Here is an 11782-nt window from a genome sequence, read left to right as displayed (position 1 = left end):
TAATATTTTTTAAAAATATTTGAAACTTGCATAATGACACACGATTTTTCATTTGAATCTACTTTTCATAACAAATGAGCAAAATAATGTAATACTGTAGTATTGTATATATTTTTTAATTTATAAATCATATATTGGACATCTTTATATTTGCTAAAAATTATATTAATCATAATTAAATGGCACTTTCTAATATATCGCAAGTGCATACTTTTTAAAGAAAGAGATTGTCTCAAGACTTACATCCAGTAATATTTTACAGCTTGAGAAAGTTTTAGAATTGAAATGAATACGCGAATTGTACTGCAGATGTACAATGTCTCTCTTCTCTCTTCGTGCGTTGACAATAATATTCCTTAAGCGCTGTAGGGCATCGAGTTCGTGCGGAAAAATACATATACTCTCACCATAAAGAAGATATCCACCCTTCTTCCTCGTGCTAAAGTGACAAGAAATGTACAGGATTTGCGGCCATATGGCAAAGTAACGCCTACGTTCCCACGATAAAAATTCTCACCGGAAATAGGTCTTTGTGTCTCACAAATCTCTCGCATTCGCGTAAACGGATGTACTTATGTGGTTAGGTGAATAAAGCACACTATTCTGTACACGAGTCATGTTTTAACCCCCTCCCCCCTGCCCCAACGCGGAATTGTATAATTAAATCTTAAATATATGCAGAATACGCACTCTCGGCATTCGCTAATTAGCATTCGTCGCATAATAAATCCCGTTATGCTTTTGTACGGTGAAATGTGCATGAAATAAATTAATTCTCCTTTTTGTCGAAGAATGCGAAAATGGCGCGTCTAATATGCAAAAAATAACCCACAAATTTTTTAATATTATTAAAAGAAGGGGGGGGGGATGAGAGAGATTATGTAATTTAGAAAATAGCTCGCAGAATTAACATTTTCTAGTTACTCACAAACTTATGTGAGCAATCAGCTTTTCTCCCCGGCGGGTTAATATTTATCTCAAATGAGACAAAAATGAGATTTATAACGGTGCCTCTGTGTATACACGCCTGTGTCGATAGCGTATTCATGACGTTAAACGGATTACATTGGAAGCGTATCGAGCGAGAACTTGCACGGCACCGTTTCGGTGCATAAGTAGCATATATATCATCTCCCGTACGATCGCGTCCGGGCAAAGTTCTGCGATATATGCACCTACCAGTTTCTTCGTAACCCATATAACGCACGCTCAGGTTTCGCGTGGACGCGAACAGATACGGAGGCGCACGAGAGAGAACTGTTGGAGAGACTACGCGTAGGTATGTCCGTGCGCGAGTTTATGAGGGCATAACTTAGGACCAAGTATGCGACGGAGGACATGGAATTCCGAAGTTCTCTGCGCTTCTTCCGAAACGCGAGGGCAACCGGACGCGGATATGTCTATGGCCGGCGGACGTGTTGCATGCGTGTCGCCCGTGACCACGTGTTCGCGTGGCTTCAACAACAGAGGCTAATTGTTCAGCCGCAATTCGCGGACGTACAGCGATTCGTTTTTATTCGTTTTACGGTCAAAACGATGCGTTGAAAATTTTGGAAAATATTAATGCGACGCGAAACCGAGTGATGAAAAGAGTGAATTAAAACGCCGTAAATGATGCGAGATTTTAAACCGCATTCGGCACGTTTGAGAAACGCGCGTACACTATTATTGCATTCAATTCGCCGTCCCGTATTTTTTTAATTACAGCTCTTTTTTGCCAGTACTTTTATTAATTGAACCTCGAACTAAAATTCTCGCTACGTCGGAGTCCGAAAGAATAACAACGAACCGTTAACGAATCGACAACATTTTGAAACGAATGAAAGTTCTTTGAGAAACCTAACGGAAACCTATTGACGGTATGTAATATCGGTATACGAAGCGAAGCTGAGGAGAACAAGATCTAGGCGGCAGGATGTATAGACACATCTCTGTTCGCTTTCGAGAATCAACAGCGCGCGGTAAGAGCGAAGGATAAAATGGATAAGGGTAGACGGCAAAAGGGAGCAAGGGACAACCCATTCACGACACACGAGATCCAGTTCCAGTCTACCCACGGTCGGTCCCTTTCGGGCGACAAACAAAAGCTAATGCACTTCTGCCGGATAACTGCTAACACTCCTTGGTGTCATTCTTCTTCTCTCTCTCTCTCTCTCTCTCTCTCTCTCTCTCTCTCTCTCTCTCTCTCTCTCTCTCTCTCTCTCTCTCTCCTCTCTCAGTTTCTCATCTCGGTATCTCTTTGCCCACCATTAATGCCGCCTTTCTCTCCGCTGCTTGCGCGTTACACTCTTCTTCCTTTCCTTTTCTCTTTCTGGTCGACGGTTAACTGGAACAGTGCAGTAGCAAGACCAAGAGCCTCCTGTTTAGAAACATTGCCGGCCTGTCCCGAACGAATCTCTTTTATCTGATTTACCTCGTAAGAATCAAGTTATGATAGCATAATATATGAATATAAACTCAACGAACCGCAAAAATAATGTACGACACTGAGAGCTCCTTTCAAATTACGCAAGCGATGCGTAACACTTGAATCTTCGCGTTCATATTTTATACACGACCAGATTAATTTTCAACATTTACAAAAAATCAAAAAAAAAATAAAAATTCGACGAAAACAAGTGAAGCGAGGTATTGATTATTAACCTCTAATTGGCCTGATAATTTAGGCAGATCGCGAGATAGGTCCCAGAAACGACGGTACCGTGAAACAAGCGTCGAGTATTGAATAATGTATTACGGATGGCGAATAAAAATGGAACAAAAAGGTGAGCTGTTAAAAAGGAAAGGGAAGGAGGTTGAGAACGTGCCGCGGAATTTTAGAGATTTTCGCGAGGCGGGCGGGAGATGAACCCGCGCTTAATGTTTCGCATTTCCAGCTCAGAATTAATACCTCGTTTTAACGAATTCGTTTGGTTCCGCTGCGTGTTCCCTCCAAATACAATAAAAGCGCAACGGAACGCGAATATTCTCTTTTTTCGCAAGCCAAAGTTTCGTAGTTACTTTACTTGATGACGTTCATACGGAATACATCTACAGCAAGGAGTCGAGTCCGTTGAACTAAATCTTCTTTTATACAAATTATTAACGCCACTGTTATTTCGTGACGCGAGAGAAAAAAAGTGGAGACGTCTGTCATACAAACGTAATTACTTGTTAATGTGACTGTTCCTCGGTGGCAATTTCGCGTAGGAAAACCGCGGAGATTGAAGAGGGCTCGATGAACGCGTAACGCATACGTGAAATAATAGAAAAAGCGCCGGCCGTACGAAACTGTGTGCGTTTACAAGGCGACGCGGATACACGTTTGTAATGTCACCGCCAGACGCCGCGCGCGAACTTTATTCCGCGCGATACCATTTTATCGTTTTGCACCGGTAACAGCAGAAAATTTTCTGCAATTACGGATGCCGCGTGGCCCCGCGGCCGCGCGCGCACACACACTTCCTCGCGGCGCGGAGATAAAATCCGCGGCCGCGCCCCCTGTTCATAAAGCATATTTAAACGGCGTTCCGAATTTGCGTCGTTCCGCGAGAAAATATAAATTTACGAGCCGCTTGAATAGAAATATACCGCCGCATTTAAATTTATCGTGATGTTTATTATGTTATTTTACAGCCGAACGGAGATACTCGTTGTACACGTGTAAATCGATCGTACCGTGCCGCGCAATTAGAATCGCCTCGCGATTCCGCCACACGAGCGCGTCATTTCGGCCGCAGCTACTTGTCGATCAATGAAACGGTCGTAACATTAATACGTCGTAGATAACATCCGTAAATACGCGACAGTAGATGCACGCAGGCAGGAGATATCGCAGCGATTATCGAACTATTATCGAACAAAATATTCGAGTATTCGGAGTGTTTTCGAAAATGCTTACTCATATCGTACCACTCGAATCGCAACAACGTTGTAAAGTGAGAACGGGGAAGGTTCTTCGTACGCCCGTTAAGAGAGTAAACGAAGCAATTGTGCAATTAAATCTACCGCGATGTTTCGATAAATTTAATAAACGAGGGCGTACAGAGAGGGCGTATACTCGTGAACTGACACGGCACGGAATCGTGACGGTCTCTGCGCCAGCTTTGGTATCCGGAGGGGGTTGATTTAATACTAGCTATAGCGCTTGCCGATTGACAGGAGCTCGCGGGGGATAGGGTTCTTGTCCCACTTTTCATCCGTTCCGATCGATCGTGCCGGTATTAAGTGCGTATTACGAGGTGATTAATTTGACACTTGCGCCCCGTCCCCGCGCATTCCCCCTTGTCACCCCATTCGGCACGTAGCCCGGGAGAAACGTGCTCCCCCGGACTAACAATTTTCTACATTTAAATCAATAGCCCGAAACGCATTGAGAGCTGACGCGTTTCGTCCCGAGTTTTGTCCGTTCATTACGAGTTGATTAGGAAACCGCGGGGATTATTGCGAAGTTAAACTGCGGATGAGGCAAATGAGAGAGAGAGAGAGAGAGAGAGAGAGAGAGAGAGTTCTTTCAAAGTAACACGATAACATGGGAATGCGATCCGGCGCCTGTTAATTTAAGAGAAACTTGATGAAATGCGATATATCGCTGAATACGAGTTCTGCTGAATACATTGAAGGAAACCGCAAAACTCTCACCGCTGATCAAAACGTTATATCAGCAAAACGCGCGGCTATTTAATTTTGCATTTAAACACGGTGCTTTAATAGCGAACAAAAACACATCACCCAAGCAGACTCGTAATACTAAATGAAATATTGTACGGAAGCATAGGTTGTTCGATAATAAACACATTTGACGGATAGGACAAAATGCTCTTTGTCGAAATTTGAAATATCTTTTCTCTATCGAAATTTAATTGGATACTATTCTTGCCTCGTAATTCTTAAAATTTTATACCTTTCTTGCTACTACTTCATTTCAAATAAATGTTCAAAAAAAATATCGGCGTACAAAATTAGTCACGGAATAACGTTTTATCATTTATTCTGGTAGAATGGCATTTATCGAGCTTTTTTTCAATTGATAACAGCGATTTGTATATCGGTTTTTCTTTTTCATGAAAAATTATTTCAGTTTTCGCATTTTTTATGTATATGTCAAGTGCATCATTCATCGAATACTCTGTACAACATCTGTAAAAGAGAAAGGAATTGAATTGCAAATATTCGTAATTAGATGTCCACGTCGTAGAAGTACGCGGAATATGTTATTAGACGTAAATGTGTTTCTCTCTTTATGCAGCCGTCCCTCGTGTTACGAAAGCTCGTCGCCTATCCGTCGTCCACGAAATTAAAGTAATGTCCTAATTAACGCGGGTTGCTCGTTATTTCTTCGAGTGAGCCACTCTCTCGCGGGGTGGATATTGTCCAATTAAAGCGCCGCTCGTAATCGGGGGAGAGGCGGGAGCCAAGGAATGAAAGAAGAAGCGAGAGAGAAGTCGGGAGAAGCGACATTGCCGGGTGTACATCGGGAAGTCAGTCACCACGAGCCGCTATAAAAGTTTGAGTGCGTCCCTTAATGCGGTATTCGCATAAGAGGAAACCCGGGGGGAGAGGAGGAGGGCGGTTGTGCTGCGGCGAGGTCGACTTGAGAAAAAAAAAGTCATAACTGCCTTGGTTCACGGCAGCTCGTTCCGCTTGGTGCCTCCTCTCTTCCAGCTTCTTTCACCTCTCTCTTTCTCTCTTTCTCCTTCCCTCCCTCCCTCCCTCCCCTTTTCTGCTGTGCTCTTTCGTCGCTTCCCGGGTTAGATTTTTCCAAAGCTCTCTGTCATCGTTGAGCTTTCCAGACTTTTCCGCAATGGTCCGTTAAGTAAGGTATACGTTGCTTCCCATCTACTCCCTCCTCCCCCCGTCTCACTCACTCTCTCTCTCTCTCTTGCTGTCACCTTTTAAATTTATTGCGCACCCGCACTTATGTAAATCGCCTGCTTATGAGATTCAGAATCAGCCGATTCGCTCGCAAGATGTTACTTATGACGATCGATACCTACGTTCGACAAGTTCAGCTTAATTTTAAGATATAGTTCTCGTATATTCACTTATTAAATATCATACATATTAATACTTTTGCTATAATGTAATGTAATCTTATTATAAAAAGTATTATAATGTAAGCGATTTGTTATACTCTCGTTTTTAACGTGTTTTCTCTCTCTCCCTCTCTCTCTCTCTCTTTTTCTCCTTAATAAAACGATATCTTTATATTCTGGTCAACGTAAAGGGAAAGTCGAAAAGTAATATAGTGTTATTGCTATCTGAGAATTATGTAAAAGAGCTTTCTTATAAAATTTCGAGTGATATTTCGAAATAAACTTTGTCTTTCGCCGAGCCCCTTGCGGTTTTATAAACGAGATTTTCTTATGGAAAAAAGGGGATCCACTATTTTACGAAATTATTTGGAGAAAACTTTACGAGGACCATTTATAGCGACGTAGCTCGATCGATTCTGAGACCCAAAGTTTCATTGCGAAAGTCTGATCGCGTAAAAGCTCTTTTACGAGCAGTTTAATACTTGGAAGATACTGAAGGCGTTTTGCGCTTCTTTTCTCTGCTATCGATATGTAAGCGACTACAAACTTATATCAAGCTCTTATACATGATTTGTATCATATCGTATCCATCAAATACTTATTAAAGTAGTTTGCCTCATCTGTAATCCTAAATGTTTGCTCAATAAACCAGCAAAACGGTTTATCTTTCATAATAGATATAGTGTTCTTAATCTGTTACAAATTTTGATAATCGAACAATTATAATAGCAATTGCGCGCGCATAGTCATAGTGATTGTAATTAAATCCAGATTATGTTATTCAGCAAATTACCGCGTGATCGTCATCTAGTTGGAGATTACTAATTGAGTGGCTAGTTCTCTCTCTCTCTCTCTCTCTCTCTCTCTCTCTCTCTCTCTCTCTCTCTCTCTCTCTCTCTCTCTCTCTCTTTCTCTCTCCCACTTTAAATTACATTTGTACGGGAATACATCAGCGGGATAGGTAAACGAAGTAACACTCTACTGGAGTACTGACCGGTAAACAGGAACCCGAAAGTTTCCCTTATCGGGGATCCAACACGCGGCCTAAAGATTTAAGCCACTTCGGTAGTTCCCTGGCCGGCGACATCCTCAAATTATACGGCGAACGATAAAACGAATCCTCCGCGAACTTCCCTTGAGTCGGGTCTTACGACAGAAGCCTCGGGAGGGGAGGGGGGAGGGTGCCGGGACTACTCCTCCTCGTTTAAATATCGCCCTAATCTCGTTGGCCGGAACACCACATCGTCTCTCCTCGCTCTTCTCTCATTCACTCTCACTCACGCTTCCTTCCCCCCTTCTTCTGGGTCGGGCTTCTGGTGTCTTAATTCTCCGTGAGCGTAAACTTCGGGGCTCGGATGACAAATCGCCACGGCCGTGGATTATCCTCGCGGACGAAAAACTAATTAACCCGAAATACCGCACCGACTTTGCGCCCCGACCCGAAGCCCCGGATCGAGCGGATTCCGCCGTCTTCCGTGCTGAATATTTTCCGAGACCGCGGATATTCTCGTCCATCTTTCCGCGGCTGTTTCGTGCGCGCCAAAAGGATCACCGACGCCTATCACTAAGACAAAAACCAAGAGTTCTCCCTCTCTTCATTCCACCTATCTAAATAGTTGTTGGAGTCCATAAATCCGACTGCTTAAAACTGACTCGCTTAACCCCTTTTATGCGCGACGTATATATTCCGGTAGGATGCCGCACGAAGATTCGAAGTCCTATCGGGCACATCGTGATAACCGGAGGGAGGAACGTCCGCTCAGGCAGTATTCTGAAGATTCCCGTTCACCAAGTTTTAATACCTTAAATCCATGCTTGATTATATCGAATCTGGCTCCAGTTCAAAAGCTATTGATTCTAATAAGTGATTTTTCCGATACATGATCGGTGTGCTCCGATGATGCAATCAGTCATCTGAAATATGGAATTATGGCTCTTCTCAAATCATATCTTGATTTACTCTGAACTCAACTTTATGCTAAATATAACATCCTTTTGTATCGAGTTATTTTTTCTAGGTTTTTCTTTCTCTCTCTCTTACAAATCTTCTTATTTTGAAACTTACAAGGAATTCTCGTAAACCCGAAAATTCTGATTTTAATGAAACTTAGCATAAATGTAGAAGGGGTAAATACATGAATTTAGAAATTTTTTCGTTTGGGCTTACAAGGGGTTGGGTTTAAAAGGTTGAAACCCTTCAAAGGTAAAGACATTTTTTGCTATTTCTCGATATATCTTGTAAATCAAACAAGATATGAAAAAATATTTTATACAAAAGTTTTACAGTATAAATATTTCTATTTAACTATACTATTTATTAAAAAAATTTTTTTTTAACAATTTTTTTCAAAAAATGAATAACATAGTTAAATAGAGGTATTTATGCTGTAAAACTGTTAAACACTTAAAATTAAGTGTGCCCACAACACTTATACAATGATAAATTAATAATTATTAATCAACTTGTGACAAAATGTAGCGATACTTGTCGTACAGTATGCTGTAGAAGTTTTATTTCTCAAAAGTGAATGAAATTGAGATGCGAGTGGAGTCTTCGAACAAAGCTTTCCTATAACAAGAAACTTCTTTGTCTTTCACTTCTTCCACAATCCGATTCTTCTACGATCTATTTTCTTCTCTAGCAACTTCTTTCCATGGATCATGCTCTGCATGCCGATCGCGAAGATTAAAAACTGCAAATTCTACGGCCGTCTGCCATTAGTTTGACGTTTCAGAAACATGAACTGTTGCATATGGGAAACGTTGCGATACTTGATACCTCGCAAGAGATATCTACTCTCGGAGAATCTCTAGTTGGGCCACAACGCACCTCTAAGTACATTCTAAGACGGACTTACCTCATTGAAGATTAAGCTTAAGTCCTTCCGACAAAGTGTCACATTGTCTCGTCCTTATCGTAGCAATTGACTCTGGCGCGTATCGCGTTGGCTGTGCGTCTGCCGTAAGCCGTTGCAAAAAATGCTTTACGACGGCTTTTAAACTGTATCTCCAGAGAACTTTCTCGCTAATTAATTTGCATAAACTCCGATTAGATAGTCGTTTTTTTTTTTTGTCAATTACCGTTGATCTTGAATACAGGATAACGCTTTAATTTGCAAATATTTTTGTCACAAAAACCTTTTCATTGAAAGTTTTTACCGCTGTGATTTTTGTCTTTCTTCATACTCATTCTTAATGCGAAAATATTTAAAAAATTGGGTGTAGTTGGCTGTTGTGTTATATTACAGAACGTAAAATCTAGAGAAGCTCAACGAAAATAAGTTCTTGCAAGATGCATCATGTCAGACTGGAACGGGCCGCACGCGTACTGATTTTGTGATGAAAGAAGAAGAGGGATAAGAAAGACAGAGAGAGAGAGAGCTGAATTTTCTTCTTTCCACGCCACTAATAGAAGTGTCACGAACAGAGTCGGGTCTTATAATCCGTTCGTGCTAATTTCAAACCGCATCGGGAATACTCGGGAACACGAAGAGTGATCGGACCACAGTTTTCCCAGATTTGTCGTCTCTCGAAAAGCTTTAAACTTTTCAAACCACTCATGGAACTCGTGGTACGGAATTCCTAAAAGTACAGATTAGTACGTTTCGACTTTTGCCCCGACTTATCTTCAACAATTTGGAAACATATATCTTCTTTTTATCTACTTGTCTTATTCTTTATTGTAATACACAATAATGTATCTGTAATAATTTTTTATGTATTGAAAGTTTTACGCGAGTCGATTTTTTGTACGTTAGACGATTTTTTTCAGATGTACCTACTTTAATAATTAAAGAAAGTTATTTGGAGAATTGACGTAGCAAATTATCTCCTTCATCAAAATTTTTACTAAGTATTCATGAATTACCGATCGATAACGTATACAAATTACATCATCAAAAACTGCTTTTAACTTTGTAAAATTGTATATTACGTACACACACAATCTTATATTATGATCTGAAGAGGTTTCCTTGTTCTTGGTAACATTACGAGCCCTTAAAACGATTAAGAACGGTCCGTTAAACGCACTGCGATAGAAGGGCTTCGTCGGCCAGAGATAATTAAAAAGGTAATGAGTAAGCGGATATCTGCTCGTAACGGAAAGGAGAACGGTGCGCCTTAAACATGGTTCGACAGGCGACCGATAAAATAATGACGCAGACGAAAAATTAATCTCTTCCACAGATAGAATTTCTTCGATATTGAAGGAAGCTCGAACTATCGGTGTTAACTTATGAATCAACGGCATAAATCATAAATGCAACAATACTAATAACAATTGAACAATGAAACGTACGACAGACTCAAACTTGAAGTTATAAAATCTTTAAATGTCCAGTAATTTAGCGCGTTTACTATATATTTAATTTTTTTATTTAAATTTTATTATATAAATTATTATTTTAATTATTTATTCTCTCTCTCTTTCTCTCTCTCTCTCTCTCTCTCTCTTTCTCTCTTTCTAATATTTTTACTATAATTACATATCTCTATGAAACTAATGATATAATATGACAAAGCAAATATACAGAAATAACTATGAACTGTTTAAAATAAGTATTTCAAATATTTTTTTACAATTATATAAAGAAGAATGAATTGGATGCTCCGTAACTTTTTTAAATATAACGATATAATGAAAATTGTTATTTTTTTATTTTTTAAAACGTGTGTGTGTGTGTGTGTGTGTGTGTTGCGCGCGCGCGCGCGCTTTTATGGGATAACAATCATTAGATACCTTGGGGAAATACAGTTATATAACTCGTTATACGTACACTATATTACAAGAACTTAATTCCTCAAACGTGAGCGAGAGATTAAGGTACAAGTGAAGTCTTCGCACAAAGCTTTTCCATAATGAGAAACTTCGCCTTTCACTTCTTTCGTGAACCGCATTTTTTCTTGTTTTCTTCTTCTTTAGTGACTTCTTCTTGCGGATCATGCTCTGCATGCCGACCGTAAAGATTAAAAACTGACAACTTTTTTTGTCGAATTATGATGGTGTTCTGATAAACGTTTTTCTGTGTAAGAACTTTGTTAATAAAACATTTCTTTCCTTTAATAAACGATTTAAGTATTTTATTTCTTTAGTACGTTTGAGAGAAAACGCGATACAAAAATTTGATTATATAAAAAATTACAAAATTAACAACAAAATTAAAATAAAAAGTTAAATATGTAAATCAGTGCAAAGAAATAAAGACACAAATATATATAATTTTATTTAAAAATATCATACAGGTGATTTTTTAAAAAGTATTTAAACATTTATATGTTCTAAGTAATGGCAAAAAATTTTTCAAAAAATATTATTACGTTTTAGAAACGTAATCAATCTTATATAACTTCTAACATTTATCAGAATAGAACTCGATGAGACAAAAAGCTTCATCAAAAATGGTAAATTTTAATGACTTTCTTAAATTATCCGAATATAGTTAAATAATTAAATATTGTAAAAAAACAATCGAGGAAAATGTATGTATCAACATCGAGCATGTGTATTTACAAAAAATTCTGGTTATTTGTTTTCTCTGTTATGTTCGTATAAGAAAATATTTGTTCTCGATATGATGTGACGAAATAATTCGTTTTCTTTTGCGTTACATGGAAAATATTTTTCAAATCAAAATTTCTCAACGTAATACAGAGGAAAAATAAAAGCATTGCTTATCACCACTAAGGAAAATTTTGTATTCTGCACTGAGAAAAAACTTTTTGTTCCAACAAAAGAAGTGATAGCTAAAAGAAAACAGTTACCATTG

This window comes from Monomorium pharaonis, chromosome 11 (assembly GCF_013373865.1).
Source record: "Monomorium pharaonis isolate MP-MQ-018 chromosome 11, ASM1337386v2, whole genome shotgun sequence".
NCBI classification, from domain to species: Eukaryota; Metazoa; Arthropoda; class Insecta; order Hymenoptera; family Formicidae; genus Monomorium; species Monomorium pharaonis.
Note: the sequence above shows the minus strand (reverse complement) of the source record.